This window comes from Fistularia commersonii, chromosome 22, assembly GCF_037954325.1.
Source record: "Fistularia commersonii isolate RoL2024-O1a breed Wild chromosome 22, RoL_Fcom_v1.0, whole genome shotgun sequence".
Classification (NCBI taxonomy): domain Eukaryota; kingdom Metazoa; phylum Chordata; class Actinopteri; order Syngnathiformes; family Fistulariidae; genus Fistularia; species Fistularia commersonii.
Window position 1 is genome coordinate 6,665,288 of NC_141305.1, and position 18,482 is coordinate 6,683,769.

The 18,482-nt window shown below is 41.1% G+C and overlaps 1 long non-coding RNA gene across 1 annotated transcript; it reads right to left on the reverse strand.

Moving 5' to 3' along the window:
* Nucleotides 1-2,561: 2,561 nt before the first annotated feature.
* LOC147221541 (uncharacterized) lies at nucleotides 2,562-15,523 on the reverse strand. The gene is made up of 3 exons (XR_015107881.1): nucleotides 15,458-15,523; nucleotides 7,183-7,230; nucleotides 2,562-2,600 (listed from the first exon to the last, which is right to left on the reverse strand). It is a non-coding gene; the product is annotated as an uncharacterized LOC147221541 (long non-coding RNA).
* Nucleotides 15,524-18,482: the final 2,959 nt, after the last annotated feature.

An 18,482-nucleotide genomic window follows, 5' to 3' on the forward strand; every position in this document is an offset into this window, starting at 1 on the left:
GTTCTTCGCGTTCCTGAGGTTCATCAGCTTTCTCTCTCCTGCCTCCCGGGTTACACAAACAACTTTCTGGCTCTTCGCCGCCACCTCGTAAGTAGAACCTCTACCGAGAACATTTCTGATTGTCTTTTCATTTTCTAAGTTCTACAAGGTGGATAATTTTGAAGATCTTTGCATGACGTTACAGGCAAGGAGGCGCTTGAGCTAACTTAGCATTGAGAAGCTAGCAAATAAAAAAAAAAACACAGATCTAACTTTTCTATCCAAGTGTAGGATTATTATTGTTATTGTTATTAATTTTGAAGATCTTTGCATGACGTTACAGGCAAGAAGGCGCTTGAGCTAGCTTAGCATTGAGAAGCTAGCATATAAAAAAAAAAACAGATCTAATTTTTCTATCCAAGCGTAGGATTATTATTGTTATTGTTGTTAATTTAGAAGATCTTTGCATGATGTTACAGGCAAGGAGGCGCTTGAGCTAGCTTAGCATTGAGAAGCTAGCATATAAAAAAAAACATAGATCTAATTTTTCTTTCCAAGTGTAGGATTATTATTGTTATTGTTGTTAATTTTGAAGATCTTTGCATGATGTTACAGGCAAGGAGGCGCTTGAGCTAGCTTAGCATTGAGAAGCTAGCATAAAATAAAAAATAAAAAAAAACACAGATCTAACTTTTCTATCCAAGCGTAGGATTATTAGTGTTATTGTTGTTAATTTTGAAGATCTTTGCATGATGTTACAGGCAAGGAGGCACTTGAGCTAGCTTAGCTTTAAGAAACTAGCATATAAAAAAAAAACACAGATCTAATTTTTTTTCTTTCCAAGCGTAGGATTGTTATTGTTACCGTCACAAGGTTTAATCCTGAATATTACACTAATAAACCCGAATGATCGACTCTAATGGTTTGATTCTGCAGTCGACTGTCCCCTAGAGGCCAAAGCCAGAATTACAGCGACAATGATCTGGATCAGGAGGCAAAAGGTTTGTCTTTTAAAGGGAATTAACAGGGTTCCACTCCAGCTCCAGAACACAAGATGGGAGGAGATGAGCGTCGGGCTCAGACAGAGGGGCCGGCCGACCGTTCCCGCCGGGATCAAACAAAATCAATTAGGATTTGATCGGAATTCCGGCTTCGTGATTCAATGAATCCCTCTGAGCCGTTTCTGCGGGTTGGCTGGCAAACCCTGCAAGGAGGCTTTTGTTTTCGTGTGAGTCACGTTAGCATAATCCTTAGTCTCCACACACACACACACACACACACACACAGCCCTCTGTCTCACCTGTGCCTTCACAGAGACAGTCGGGGGAGGGGAATTCAACCCCCCCCCCGCTTCCCTCCGGCTTTTCAGAAAAGAGAAAGGGTAAAAAAAAAAAAAACGAGGGGAAATGAGTCAGAGTGGATTATCCGCTCGGCTTCGAGCAGACAGAAGCCCCCGTTTCATCGTATCTGCTGATTCTCGGCGGTCTCGGCCCCCTGACATCTCGTTTCTGCAAAACCGGAGCGGTGTTTTCCTCTCCGGCTTACTTCACTCCTTGAATGATTTGTGTTTGTCTTATACTGTCATCCTTACTAACAAGTCAGGTCATAACGCATAATGTTCTTATAATATAAATGAGTGATCATCATCATGACAATGAAATTACAATAATTTAAAAATACTGAAAGCCAATGGGGATTTAATTTTACACAAATGTGTCACATGTATGGCAAGGGCTCCCATTAAAATAAAAAAGTAGAATTTCTTTGTATGATTCCAGAGCATCGACTCATATTGGTGCATTTATGAGTGACATTCATCCGGAGTTGGTAATTAAAGTAATTTAATCAATTTCCCGGGAAACATCAACAATGTTTCCCGGGTTTTAAGCCTCAGAGGGCTCCTTCAGCAACCCCATTCCTGGAGATCCGAACATTTGGAGCCAACACTGTACCTGCAGAACCAACCCGAGACCTCGGGAACCAACCCAACCTGAGGAACCAACCCAACCTGGAGAACCAACCATGTATCTGCAGAACCTACCCAGGACCTAAGAAACCAACCCAACCTGAGGAACCAGCATCATACCTGGGGAACCAACCCCAAACTGTGGGGAACAACACCCCCAACCCCGGCCAGTAGAACCAACCCTAGACCTGAGGAACCAATCTTAGTATTGGGAACCAACGCCTTACCTTGGGGTTGGTTCCCCACCCTGGACCTGGACAACCAACCTGAACTGAAGAACATACACCGTACCTGGAGAACCAACCCCAGACCAGATCAACTAACACCATACTTGAGGAACCAACCCCGGACCAGGGGAATGAACATTGGACCTGGGGAAACCACGCAGCTAGATAACTTCCTGTTAATTGGTTTCCTTGGCAACCATTTCCATTTCACAGAAAGGATGCAGAGGCTGGGCTTCCTACCCAAAATGTCATCAGGAAGAGGCAGGGTTTCAGCCACTGCCATGCAGCAAAATGATTTTCTTTTTTTTTTAAATTTGAATTGAAACTGCATTGACCTGACATTACAGTCCAGAGAAAGGTCAGAGGTCACTCACCAGCCGGCGGTCAAATACAGCTTTCTCATTGGTTGGTGATCCAAAGCTGGTGGGCTGGAGGGAGGGAGAAGAAGAGAGGATGGGTTACTTTACAGATCAATACAAGGCAATGAAAAAAAAGATATACAGTAGTTTACACGTTTCTTCAACTACAAACAATGAAGAACCCTTTTCACAGAACAGCCAATCAGAACACTTGTATTGGACAGGGCAGTGAAGTCGCAGCCCCTGGGATAGTCACCTTCTATGAGGAAACTGATACGCAAATGCTAAAAATAAAGGTTTTAATCGTTTCCTGGGATAAAAATCGAATTGTTAGCAGGCTAGCGATCAGCCGTGAAAGTTAGCATTAGCGGCTGACTTAATCTGGATGCCAATCGAAGAGAATGCAATGTTAAGGTGCGACGGATGAGTGATGTCAGTTGCAAATGTCTGTCTTAAAGTATTCCTAAAATAATTGCATTTATTCATCTATATATTTTTAATCACTAAACACGAGGGTTTGTTTGTTTCGGGTCATTTTCTGTCATTTTAAAGACTCAGTATATTAGCAAAAAATGGAATCAGGCAATTCATTGCTTAAACAAAAGCAACTGATAATTTCTGTGACTATATATATGTTATAAACTGTAATAGTGGTAGATAGTAGTGGTAGATTTAAACAAAATATTTATTTCTGATTTCATTTCGAACCTCCGATGTTCCGTCCGATCCGGACGGGACCGCAAGGGTTCTCTTCCAACAACACGATAAAGACACAGACGATGGATCCAACAAGGTTAAACAAATAAATCCTTTGGCTGGAAGCGGCGGTGGCGGCGAAGCGGAAAAACCTGCTGAGCTGCAGGAATGGTCACCGGACTGGAAGGGGTGGGGGGGGGGGGGCGAATAATGGGCGTAATAAAAAATAATAATAAAAAAAGAGAAAAAAAAGTGGATTTATTGCGCGTCGGCGGGGGCCTCCGGCAAAGTAATGGCCCTCATTTGCATTTTAAGCGGCGCCTGCACGTGGGAGGAGCTTACGGGCCAATTAACGCCATCCTCAAATGCAGGAGGAGTCGGCATGGCGGAAATTAAGAGCTTCCATCTGCAAAATAGATAACGGGTCGTGGAACGCAGGGGCCCGTTGGTGTGTCGCCCTGCGGTCATGTAGTCCCCGCGCTCACGGGCAGAAATGATGGTAGTTGCCAAATAGTGAGCAATGACATCATCGCGAGGATGATGAAGGATTAGCCTCTATTTCCTCCGGCGGGGGGGATAAATCACCAGGAATTATTCATTATTTGGCTTCGACTCTTTTCTTTCCTGTTGCACGCCTATTCCAGTCTTTACGGTTGCGGTTCACAAGCGGACTGCAGGAGATGTCGGCCAATCAGGCCAGGGGATTCTGGCGAGAGGGGAGATTAATCTCTTGTAACGCTGGAGGGGTTTGGAGAGGGTAAGAAGGGGGAAAAGGAATGAAAGGAAAATTTCTCCTTTTTTCTGTTTTTGCTGAAAATGAGCACCGCTATTGGTCTGTTTGCTGAAAATGAATGGCAATGCTAACTTCTTGCTCATTCATAGAAATTTCTCTCTATTTTCCGCAAACCCATGCTATTCCATTTAATTTTACATAATTTCTGCCATAATTTCTCAGATCTGCCATCATTCTCAGATTTTTCAAGTCAATTATTTTATTCTTATTTCTTGAACTTCTTTGGGATTTCTTGCTCAAATTTCTTTAGTCAATATCTCAGTAATTCTTGGATCGTTTCTTGCTATAAATAAATCTTTGTAGTTAACAGTTAACAGTTAAGACAATTTATATTTCATTGTATTTCTTATTCTTCCTCCTTTCTACTATTATCTATTACTGTTATGTTTTTACTTGAAACTCTGGCACAACAATTTCCTTCGGGATTAATAAAGTTGTTCTCATCTCATCTCATCTCATCTCATCTAATTTGTCGCAACTTCTTGCAAAATAATGTGAATTTTTTCATGCATTGATCTTTTTTTTTAATTTCTTTCATTTATTGTCTAACCTCTTTTTTTAATTTGTGGCTTAACGTACTGCCATTTAAATGGCAACCTGATTTAATTTTTTCATTTTTTTTTTCTATTTTCTTTTTTTCTTGCGTTAATTTCCTGATTCGAAGTCTCTCTCGTTGGCTTTCTAGGAGGGCAACATGTCACCAGTTATGACACCTTTTTAAAATAATGATGATGACGATGAGAACAATAATAATAATAATAAGTACAATTATTCCAATCACTAAAAAGACTATTTCTCCCTGAGAATGTGTTACGCCCATCCGGTGTCGACGTTTGCTCAACTTTAATCCCCTCAACTTGAGTACCAGCTGGGATTTATGGGTAAAATCCTCTAGCCGCATTAGATTGCATAACTGGGCCATATTAGCCCACGCGCTCCTCTGACACACTAACAGGAAATCAACGCAGGAGGGAGGGGGGCGTTAACTCCACGGCCCTCGGCTGGCGTTTGGAGGACGTGAACCCTCCCTCCTGCTTTTTAGAGTTAAAAAAAAAAAAAAATCATGATGGATGTGACGGCTGGTGGCCTAACGTCACATAAATCAAATCCTCTTTAGCACAAATTGAGCTGAAAACGGAAAAACTGAGGGATTTGTCCGATCAAATCCTGGAGGTTGCAAACAGTTTGCATTATCGGAGGATAAGGAGATCAAGCCTGAGCGTCGCCAGTTTTCTCCCCATGGAGCAACAGGAAGGAAATTTGCTTAAAACCACCAGCAGGAAACTCGAAGGGAATAAAACAAAAATGGTGAGAATTTAATCAATTGCGAACACAAATGATAAAATCAAAAAGAAATTGACTAACAACCTGGAATAAACTTGCAGGAAAATAATCAGGAAGTGACTTGTGGGAAGGACCAATAAGAAATGACCTTGAAAAATTAGAAAATTGCTAATATTAGCGAGAAATTGCAAATAAACTTGCAAGAAATTTAAAAAAATTGTAAAAAAATATCAAGAAATTACAGAAAATGGGCAGAAAAGTAGCTGAAAATGAGCTAATTCTCATATTAATTATATTAAAAATCCCTCCCCTGATCATTTGACTATAATCCCAGCTCCTTGTCTCAGATAATACCGGCATTGTCTCCTAATCAGAGCATGAAAACCCTGATCGGGCGCCGGCCATCCGCTGGGATTATTGATTATCAATTCACGTCGGAGGAAATTGGCCGAAAGCTCAAACACTTGGAAATGGAGGACAAAGAGCTCTGAGCTCCTACACGCGCCCTCTGACCCTAAACGTTCCATCTCCATAAATCAGCCGATGGACGCCGACGTTGAGAACGTCTGGGTCAAACCGGGTCATTATCCTGGTGAAAGACATCGGAACCCACAGGAACGTGAGATTTTTGGATGTCAACACCCGAAGGGGAACCTCAACTCTTTGAACTTCCAACCTTTGACCTTTAGCCCGATCTGAAAGATAAGCCGGATGATTAATTTTTGACAAGAATGCATCAAAACAGCGTCTGCAAAAACCGAGGTCTCTTTAAGGTTCAATCTCAAATATCAGTAAAAACCTAGGTATGATAAAAATATAAAACAGTAAGGATTTGAAAAGAAAGATTGACATTCATTTCAAACTCAAAGAACTGAATGTATTAAAGTGATAGGTAGAAGGAAACTCTCAAACACACCAAAATACCCGACTATTATTGTGAAAATGGAAAGAAGAGGATATAAGAATAATAATCGACAGAGAAATAAAAATCTAAACTCTATATGATATATATGAAAATATTAGTAAATAAAAAGCGTTAAAGAAAAAAAATAACATTAAATTTCCTGGATAATGAGAGGAAATCTGATTAACAGTCAATGAAAATCAAAGAGAAATAAAAAAGAAATAGAAAAAAAAATTGAAGCCTGAAGTGAGTCGCTGCGGTTGACAATGGATGGATCGCTGTCCACACGCCACATGACCAGTCGTGAAAAAAGATCATCATCCCAGAGCTGTGGCCTCGCCAGGAGGCATTTTTATTTACTTATTTCATTCTTCTCTAAGAGTCGTCCTTCTGTCATGTCTCACCGTCTGTAGCGTTACATAGGTCTTTGTGTCCTCACACGTACGCAGAAAAAGTCTTGAGACTGAGAGCCAAAAGGATGGGGGGGTTCAAGAGTGATTTGTCTGTTTTAAAATTCATGACAGAATTTATGATAATATCATTGATATTTCACCAGTGGGTACAATTTCAATTTAAATATATCTATGCATTGCATCAAATTTGCTAATGCAAATAAAAAAAAAGTGACAAATTCCTTCAAATTTATCAATAATTGTATTATTATCATCTTCATATTATTCATAGCATAAAAAATATTCAAGTTGAAATTGTATGTATTTTTACATGTTTACTCATATATTTAATCCAGATCATATTTCACTGATTTCGAGATATAAGGTGACTGAATACTCCAGCCTCTACTACTACTACTACTACAAATACTACTACCAACAACAATAAAAATAATAACTTTAATGCAGGTTTCAATGATCCATATTTGTGAGAAATGTGATGCTGTGAATACACGCATGTGTGTGTGTGTGCGCGGGTGTGTGAAACAGCTAAATCATGCCAGGCGGGGGTGCATTTATTACCGGCTGCTTGGAGGGGGTTCTTAGGCCGAGGTGGGTTTGGCTCCGACACTGAGGGCAGGAGAGGAAACCACGTTAGGACTCAGGACATCAAGTACACGGAGAACATCAAGAACATCTGGAGCATTAAGAACAACCAAGAATATCGAAAACATCTGGTGTATCGAAGAGGGTTAGAGGTAAGAACTTCAACAGGATCAACAGCAAAAGCTCCACGGGAACAGAGGATGCTGGGATCAAGTGGATCTCAGCACACACTTAAAAGTTCTCACACGGAGGTTGGGACACACGCTAGGAAGCATGTTAGGGAGTAAGTTAGGATGCAGAATGCCGCTTAGGATTTAGTTTAAGCTGCAAGTTAGGACAAAGGTTAGAAGCTATCTTAGGGTGCAGGTAGAAGGAACAGCTCAGAATGACAGTTTTGATTTTGGTTGAAGCTAAGGATGAAGGCTAGATGGGATGCAGGTATAAAATGGAGGTTAGGAGACAGGTATTATTGGGATGCGGGCATAGTAAACAAGTTAGGACCTAGGTTAGGATGCAAGTTAGGATATGGGTTTAGATTTAGGTCAGGTTGCTGGTTAGGATGCGGGTTAGCGATGGGTTAGGATGTAGGTATAAGACGGAGGTTGGGATGCAGGCATAAGAAACAGGTTCGGATGCTAGTTAGCATATAACTTAGAACATAGGTTGGGATATAGGTATGGATGCGGGTTAGGATACAGGTTAGGGTTAGGGTTAGGGTTAGTTAAGATTTAGGTAAGATTTCTGTTTGGCTGCAGGCTAGAGATGGGGGAGGATGCAGGTATAAGACAGAGGTTAAGAGACAGCTATTATTGGGATGCAGCAAATGGATACAGGTTAGGATGCGGGTGTAGGAAACAGGTTAGGACCTAGGTAAGGATGCTAAGTAGGATATATATTATAACAGGTTGGGATGCAAGTAAGGATACAGGTTTAGATAAGATAAGATAAACTTTATTGATCCCCGTATGGAAAATTCAGGTAAAGGAAACAGGTTAGGTTGCAGGTTAGGACCGAGGAAATGATGCATGCAAGGACAGAGGTTAGAACTTTGGTTAGGATGCAAGTAAGGATGCAGGTTAGCATGCAGATCGAAGACGCAGGTAAGGATGCTGGTTAGGATCCCGGTTAGAGGATTTCAGCCATCTACAAATGTAGAGAGCAGCCTTGGGTTAAAGGGTGGGGCTGATCTGAACCACGACCTGGCCTATTAGAGACCTCCGCCGCCCCCCTCACCCCCAAACCCACTGACCTTCTGCCCCCCCGACACAACCCCCGCGCCAAAAGTTCCACCATTGAAATAAACCAATCAATAAAATCTGTTTCTGCCCTGAGGGGTGGCTAACATCCTGGCAGGGTGAGGAGCAGCTGATACACACTCCAGTCTGTCGTCCCATGTAAACACACACACACACATCCACACACACACGGCTTGTTGTTCAATTTCTTCCGTAAAGACAGAAACCATAAAGTGGCAGCTCAGAACCTCCAAACGTTCAGGAGGCTTTTTATTTTACGAGCCTTGCCATCTGGAGGGTTGGGGAAGGGGTGGGGATTAAAATGAAGTGTTTGCGTGTGTGTGTGTGTGTATATGTGTGTGTGTGTGTGTGTGTGGGGGGGGGATCCTCCTCCGCCTAGATTTCTGCTACTTTCCGATATTTTAGTGAAGGGTTGTCCCCTGGATGTTTTTAATTTTTTTTTTTTACATTGAGTTAATTTACTGGTTAATTTTCCCTGCGGAGGCTCTAATCCCCTGGGCTGGTGCAACATTAAACACAGCACCCAACCCGCTTTCAACGCACATTAATTACTTCATTAACAAGATATTGCAGTTTGTTTTTCTTTTTAAACGCCATCAAAAGCAGAGCGGCAAGTTTTTTAAATATTTGGATATAAATAAATAAAAGAAATACATTTAAAAAAAAAAAAGAGGGAACATGCAGATGAAAATAATTAGGGCTGGGAAAACAGCAAGTAGGATTAAATAATGATTATAGAAGTAAAAGGGATCAAAAATTTGCCTTAAATGAGGTTCATTTAAATTAATGTATGAATAGATAAACACATAAATAAATGCCCAGAGGCTCTGGAGTCAAGAGTTCATCCAAATCATGAAAGACACACACACACACAGCAAGCCACTACCAAAAACCGTGAAGAAAACAAATTAAAAAACTACCAAATTATGTTAAATTAATAAATAAGTTAAAATTTAAATCTAAATCTTCCTTTAAAAAATTGCAGAATCTTTTAAATCTGATGGAGAAAATAATTCATGAGGAAATTACCTGAAAATGAAATCAGAGAAATAAAATGTGAATATGAAATAATCAAGAAATCACATGAGAATAAACTGAAAAATTACCTCAGCTTGACAAATAAGAACTTTTAAAAAATCAAATTAGAAAAAAAAAAAAATTAAAACTTGAAGAGAAAAAGGTAAGTATTTCTTTAATAGACAAAACTTGTGAAATTATTATTTCCATTGTATAAGAGGTGTAAACATTGGTCTAATCCTAATCTGATCTGGATGTTCTGGAAACCTGAAATAATCCAGCTCCAGGACCCCGTCTGATGATTGTTCTTCATCTCCAAAGTTCTTGTTTCGGTTCAGGATTCAAAATCCTTCCCTCCAGATTAACAGGATCTTCTTCTCCTTTCGGCTTTTCCCTTCAGGGGTCGCCACAGCGAATCAACTTTCTCCATCTAACCCTATTCTCTGTATCCTCCTCTCTCACACCAACTACCTTCATATCTTCTCTCACTACGTCCGTAAATCTTCTCTTTGGTCTTCCAGCTCCAATTCAAGCATCCGTTTACCAATATATTTACTATCCCTCCTCTGTACATGACCCAACCATCTCAGTCTGATTTCTCTGACCTTCTCTCCCAAACATCTAACATGTGCTGTTCCTCTGATAGACTCATTCCTGATCCTATCCATCCTCGTCACTCCCAAAGAAAACCTTAGCATCTTCATCATCCTCTAGCTCTGCCCTCTGGCTGTTTCATTACTGTAACTGTTTCTAGTCCATACACCATCGCTGGTCTCACCACTGTCTTGTACACCTTTCCTTTCACTCGGGTTGATAGTCTTCTATCGCATAGTACCCCTGACACTTTTCTCCTACCTACTTGAGCCCGTCTCTTCACCTGTTTTCCACACTCTCCGTTGATCTGGACTGTTGACCCCAAGTACCTGAAATCCTCCAACTTCTTGATCTCCACTCCCTGTAGCCTCACCGTTCCACCTGGGTTCCTCTCATTCACACACATATACTCTCTTGATGCGACTAACTTTCATTTCACTCCTTTCCAGAGCATACCTCCACCTTTCTGGATTTTCCTCAACCTGTTCTCTGCTCTCACTGCAGATCACAATGTCATCTGCAAACATCATGGTCCAAGGAGATTCTTGTCTAACCTCATCTGTCAGCCTATCCATCACCACTGCGAACAAGAAGGGGCTCAGAGCTGATCCCTGATGGAGTCCCACCTCCACCTTGAACTTCTCTGTTGCCCCTACAGCACACCGCACCACTGTCTCACAGCGAACATACATGTCCTGCACCAGTTTAACATACTTCTCTGCCACTCCAGACTTCCTCATACAATACCAGAACTCCTCTCTTGGCACCATGTCATATGATTTTTCTAGGTCTAGCTAAATGCTAACCTGCTTCACCTATGACCCCTCGCCATCCAGTGTAAGGTCGCTTCCTCACACACTGGGCAGACTGCCAGAGGTCAAAGGTCAGAGGCCAATATTATCTATGTATATACATATATATATATATATATATGTGTGTGTGTGTGTGGGTGAGATAAGGTGTGGCCAGTCAGCAGGGGTCACGCCATGGCACTGATGGTGGCAGGGAGATCGATGTCAAGGTCAGCCATGTGACCTTGACACAACTATCTCCCACATCTCATTTGTAGCTGATGGGGAGGCCGGAGAATAAAAACAGGAAGTGCTGCCAGAAGCATTCAAGTAAATACATCAATGAATGACTTTTTATCTTAGGGTCCTCCCTTGTTCGCTGTCAGTTATAAAATCCTTCCTTCTGTGTCCGAACATCAATCGTTTTAATTCATTCTCATTTCCTTTGAATCGAGATGGAATGTCACCACACGCCCAGAGATCCACTTCCTCCTCTGGTTTTTTATCGTTTTTCTCCTTCATCAATAAAATGATTGTTTCCCCCAAGGAGCAGCTGCAGTCTCCTCTTCCTCCTCCTCCTCCCTCCATGGACCTCAGGGTCTTTAGCTGTGAAACACTGCCTCCTGGTGGCCATCAGATCTCAGGTTTCGTGTAAGTGTGAGTGCGTATGTTTGTTGATGTGTGTGACAGCCAGCTACTTGTTGACATTCTCACTTTGGCAGACGAGAAAGCCAAGAGACTGATTGGCTGCTGTTTTTTTCTGCTTTTAGCTTTAGAAAATGTTTTCTTTGATTTTTAGACAATTTTGCAATTTTCAGGGTGATTTCCTCTGTAGTAAGAGGCCATGTCACATCACAAACCACCAATTTCAACCAATCTCTCTTTTTTTTTATATTTATACTTTTTATTTTCCCCTCTCCTCATATCTTGATTATTTATTTTTATTTGCTTCTGAACCGCGTTTTACTTTTCTTGCCTTAATTTGTCTCTTTTCAAACATCCTGTCTACATTTCTGGAATATTTAACCACTTTCAAGACCTATGCTTTGTTTATTTGCTACACATTTTCACATACATATGAATTATATGAATATAAAAGCAAATCTTGAAAAAAGCATTGAGTAGTTACAGACCCGCAGAAAAAGAGAAAGGACTTTAACTACGTACATGTATTCGTAGATTGAAGTCCTTTTTCTTTTTATATATATATTTTTTATCTTAATATATATTTAGAGAAACAGAACTTTACATATATACCCAGATTAAAGTACTTGAGATATATATCTTCATTATAAGCGATATACAGTATGTAAGATTGAAGTCTAATCCTTTTTTTCTTTTGGGGGGATTTTTCATTACTTCCTAGAGATAGTTGTAACATTTTGCAAGATTTGTTTATTCACAATTATTAAATACAATAATGTTCTCAGGTTTGCAGACGATGTGGTGCTTTCACCTTCACCCTGCTGTTTTTAACAGAATTAGGGGATAATTTCTCGCTAAGCTGATGTCATGGACAGGCTAATTTGTGAGACTACTTTTACCCCAGCTGGTGATCTGGAGGATACGGGCTCTTGTGTTTGGCACATTGGGAGGCACCCCAGCTGTTTGTGATGAAGGCCAGCCCTCCTCCTCATCAGCAGCATCCAGCGGCTGCCAGGCGGCAACAAAAACTCTGATTAGCTGCTGGCTGCCACTGACAATTCGCTCCAAATCGCCGACTCTCCGAGGGTTGCGATGAACGTCACACACTTACGTGCATCATTTATCAGAAACTGTTTTATTGCTCCCAAAACAAAATACTTTGAAAAGCCACCAGTTAGCTTAGCTTGCTATTCAGTCAGTGTTAGCCCTCAGGTTCCTGGAGTCAAAACAAAGCTGAAAAAACAACACTTTGCTCGCCATCTTGCCTTCTGACGCGGGTTACGTTAATTTCTGTGGGAACAATTTGCATATGATAAATCAAAACCGCTCGTCCCACAGGTTTACAGGACATTCTTGCGAAATAACGTTGCCGCCGCTCGTTCATAAAAGGACGTGAAAATTTTATGTGTTCGCAGACGCCGCCCACCCGTAATCCTCCTCTCCCTCTGCAGCCTTTCATTTGGCCACAAGTCACCAATGATCCTCCTGGACGCATTTCTGACAAGATTTAATACCGGACTGGCGCTCGCTGCGTGTCGGCCAGATTGAGGCGAGGCCCGATGGATTATCGACCGCGCGGCGGTCCTGGATTACAGCTGGCATGGGCGTGTGAGTGTGTGCGTGTGTGTATGAAAGCACCAGACATGAGAATAAATCTGTTTTTCATTTTCCATCTGATATTACGTAACGACCGTCGGGTCTAATTCCGAACAAACGTGGTGCCGTGAGGATGACGTGCGTTTCCCTTTTCAGCCTCGCTGCTCTCAGTACGTTTTGTCGTCCGCGTTAATCCACGTCCTTTTTAACCCGTTCACGTCGTCACTCTGGAAAAATGAACCACCCTCCAATGCAAACACAGGCTGACTGGAATCCACATGAATTTAGCTGAATATTAGCCAAAAGAGACCTTATATTTATCTTACATTTACGTTACTAATCATCACTGTAATAATTATTGTTGTTCCTGAGTATTTTATCACGTGTCTCCATATTCTGTCGTACAATATTGATCTTCTGTGAATTCCTGTTTTGTTTTGAAAGCTTCTTGAGTGGCACTGCCATCTTTCATCACTTGTTTAAGGAAAATAAATTAATATGACTAAACCCAAAATTACAAGCCCATCAGCTGTCCGTCCATCAGTTGACACACACACACACACACACCCAGGGGTATTCAGTATATCCAGCAGACTAATTAATCAATCATTAAAATTCATTCAAACTGATATTCAGCTCCCTCTAATGAGGCCAAGGAAAATGAATAAATTAGAAAACTAATCATCGACTCGCCGTCCAATTAGAGCTGCCGGTCTGTCGCTGCCCAGAACCCTTCGCTGCGGTGTGGATACGGCTAGAGAACTTGCTTAGCGGGTTGAACCCGGAGAAACTGAACCGACAAATTCATGGAGTTGTTTTTCAAATGGAGTGACAACAGTAGGAGTAAATCAGCCATTGTAAAAAAATAAATAAATTAGTAATTAGCGCCTAGATGCTAACAGGCAATTAACTGAGTTCTAATTAGCCTGAAAAATTAACTGTAAATGACAACAAAACGCCTTGAAAGTCACAAAAGAATTACTCTGGTAACTGCAACACTCAGATGGCACAATTTTCTGAATTTGATGAAAGTATGTGAGTGTGTGTGTGTGTGTGTGTGTGTACCTGTGTGTCTGTGTGTCTGTGCGACACACTGACCCACATTTTCATCGCAGCTTTTGGGGTCTGAGGCGTCTCTTGGCAACGAGGCCGACGAGACTTAGTCACGATGACGGAGGCTGTAATCAGAGGGAGGGGAAGCTGCCAGGGTCCAGGACCGGCAGCTGGAGCCGGGGGGGTCAGGGGGTGTCAGGAGGGTCAGGGGGGTGGGGGGCCGGGGGTTAGCGGGGACCCTCTCTAATACAGTAGTTCACCAAGTTTGTTATTTAATTGTTAGCTTAGAATAGGCGTCGCTGCCGTCCAGTCACTATCTTCCCCCCCTCTCCGTCAGGCTCCAGACCCCCATGTGGACCCCCAGCTGGCCCCGGGACTCCCACCCATGGGGGTGTTCTTTGGACTTCCACCATCATTTCACATTAAATGCACATGAAATCCACACCTACTGAGAATTGTTGAATTTTTTTTTCTTTTGATGTTCTTTGTTTTTGAAAATCCTTGTTTTTTTTTTGCATCATCTGAATCACCTTCTTACAACCTACATGACAATAAAAATCTTGAATTTTCAGACACTTTTCTCGAATAGAGCAACTCATTTCACACTGAATTTTCAGATTTCTTCCACTAATCTTCTTCCCCTGCTCCTTTGGGCTGCTCCCTTCAGGACGTCACTGAAGCCGGTCATTTAATCCTCTCATCTGCATCCTCATCTCCACGGCAACTAACTTCACGTCCTCCTTTGATACACTGTGATTTCTTCCGCAAAGATCCATTAAATGTATACCAACCTGGTACCCACAAGTCACCCAGCCACTGGGGAATAGGTGAGAAACACAGAAAACAGCAAAGAAAATGCCCTCAAACTGACACAGGACGATAATCCAGAGATTAAGTGGAGAGAAGGACATAAGGGATTAGACACAATTTTTTCTCCCCCCAAAAATATTAAAAAATCCCTAAGCAAATAAAGAATTACAGCTGTTATATGGATAAAAATAAATGAAAAAAAAACTCTTCCACCAACTTTAATTAAATCTAGACAAATAAACTGAAAATCTCATTTTAAAAAAGTCCCTGAAGTCCCATTCAATTGACAGAGTTCCATAAAAATTAAAAAATAGCACAAAACTATCTCTCACACACACATACATACACACACACACACACAGGTGGAGTACGATAGCGTGAGCCGTCACGCTCTTGGATGTCTGAACGCCTCCCGTTGCCGCCGGTTATTGATAATAACAAAGATGAATCTGATATCGGCGTTCGATCCGGGATCGATCGATGTCTCACCTGGATCAGGGGCGGCGCGGCGCAGCCCAGGAATCCCGCCAGGAACTTCGCCATGCGGAAGCCGCTCTTGGACGCCCGGCGGAGCCGACGAGAGGAAGCCTCTGCTCCCCGGAGACCCGGGCAGGGGGGGCGGGGTCAGAAGGGGCGGGGCTGGGGGGGGGGACTCCGACCTTCAACTTCCGGTTTGTTTGTTTTTTAATTGGTAGAGAGGACGTACAGGAGGAGGAGGACCGGAAGGGGCGGGGCATCAAGCTGTCAGCTGTTTTTAATCAAGAAGGACCGCGGACTCACCTTTGGATGGCGGAGGGAACAGATCGCCCTGTCTAGCAGAACCTTGAAAATAGAAGCCAAATTGGACCAAACCCATGAAGAAATAACTCTCGGTGAGTTAATTGAAACAGTCTACACACTGCGGGACCTCGCCACGTAAGAATCTTTTCCTCAAACGACTTAAAACGAAGAAAATGAACAAAGCTACTAGCAAAGCTAACGCCGGGACTAAAAGTTAATGCGCTCGCTTGTCACGATTACTGTCGTTCAGTAAACGTGAGAACTAACGTTGGAGGCATTAATAAATAAAATATAGAAAAATATGTTGACATTACTGGAAAAACCTTCCGCACCTTCCAAAAAGTAGAAAGCAGACGCTCCCATATTAGAGTTCATAAAGTTACATAATGCACTACCTCGACAATTTGTATTCCTGACCAAAAGTATAATGACGCACCAAATCATACAACCACAGATACCCCCGCTACTCCTCCAGGGAAAAATCAATTCTGGATAGAAAATGCAGCAACTCCTTTATTAGAAAATGTTTTACAGAAAACTTAGTCCCTGGACGTCAAAACAAAAATGATATTTTGAATAAATTTGATAAGTAATCTATTGCCAGGCTGCGAACTATATATCTGACTCTACCCATACCCCCCAAGGCAAAAGGGACCCACCTCGAAATTATAAATGACATCTACCAATTTAAGGAATTATTGAGGGTACACTTTAATATTGACGATAATATTTGTACCTTTTGTGAAGACAACGTTGAAACCACTGAGCATATAGTTTTCTCATGCAAAATAGTACAGGGCTTTTGGGCTAAAACTCAAAAATGGGTTAAAGACAATTTTCCATCGTCACCAGTTTCCTTCTCTTGAGATGACATTACATTTGGTTTACTTTTAAGCAAAAAAAGAGATGAACTGTGTGTCAGGTATTTTGGGCCTGGCCAAGTTCTTCATTCTCAAAAACAGAATGCATCTGGTCCAGGGTGAATTCCTGGATAGACATCCTTCTAAATACCCCTCAGCTATCCTTATCTGTTATTCTATGACTTCTGTCAGAAGCTGAATTTGACTGATGTTTGGAGACATACTAATCCAGCAGCCCTCCAATACACTTGGTTCAATCCCAATTGTAGTCTGAAATCCAGAATTGATTACTGGTTAATATCAAACCATCTGCTGAGCTATAAAGTGAGCTCTAGCATATCGGCAGCTCCACTAACAGACCATTGCGTTATATATCTAGCTATTACATCCAAATCAAGAAGGAATTCATCAAACAAATACTGGAAATTCAATTCTAACTTGCTGAAGAACGATGAGTATTGTCAAAGAATTAGATCCTTAATTAAATCAATTAAGTCATCTGAGGAACTTGCATCTCCGGTCAAACAATGGGAGTTCCTGAAATATAGAATTCGACAACACTATTTCCTTTAGCGCAAAACTTAAAAAAGATCTTGACAAAAGAGAGTTGAACTTTATGATGCAACTTCATACCTATTGTAACAAACGTAGCTTGGATGAGGGTGACAAACAAAAAATAATTTGATTACAATTGAGTCTGGATAACATGTATACTCATAGAGCCCATGGTGCATTTGTTAGATCCAGAGCAAAATGGATCAAAGAAGCGGAGAGAAATTCAGCATATTTTTGTGGCTCGGAAAGACAAAGACAAGAGAAAAATAGCCTCAGTTCTCTTTTAATAACAAGGAAATTACAGATGAGGCTATAATATCATCTGAAATCTTAAAATTCTATAGCCACCTATATAGTTCTAAATTCTCAAAAATGGCTTCCTATTCTTCTTGGACTTTTATAAAGCCTTTGACTCGGTTGAACATCCATGTATCTTAGCAACACTCGAGCATTTTGGATTTGGTTTAAAATTCAGGAATGTGACCCGTGAGCTCTATGAGAATATTAATAGCTGTGTCACCCTACCGAGCGTCACCACTCCAAGCTTCCATGTTGATGTGGGAATCCTCCAAGGTTGCCCAATCTCACCCTATTTATTTATACTAGCTACCGAAATGCTAGCCATTTATATCAAAAATTGCAACGATATCCAAAAGTTATGCGTGTGGGGTACAGAAATTATTATTAGCCAGCTGGCAGATGACACTATTTTTAAAAAATGAACATCAAATCCCAATAAGTGTTGAAAAAAATTAAAAAATTCTCCAAGGCTTCAGGATTATCATTAAACATAAAGAAATGTGAACTTTTTGTGCTTCATGACTCGCCATCTGCAATGTTCCTATTAAATCAGAAATATAATACTTGTGTATTTACCTTTCTAAAGACCAAAAGTTAAATCAATCCAGGAACATAGAATCCAAACTCAATAAAAGTAAAGCTAAATTGAATATATGGCTCCAAAGAGATTTATCAATATTAGGCCGGATATATTTGACCAAAATGGAATGTTTATCTAGATGTATATACCCAATGTATTCCGATGCTATTCCAAATCAACTCATAAAATCTATTAATTAAATAAGTTTCAACTTTATTTGGAGGAACAGACCACATTATCCAAAAAAAAAAAAAAAAACACATATGGTGAAAGAAACAAGTGAGGGAGGGCTGAAAGTGATTGATTTGGACTGCCTCAATGGGCAATTTTTATCATAGGTACTCTTCAACTTTGAGTGACAATCTAAAACGATAATTCCAGAAAAAACACATCGTACAATTTTTAAGAATTTCATTTGCATTTTACTGCATGACCGAAG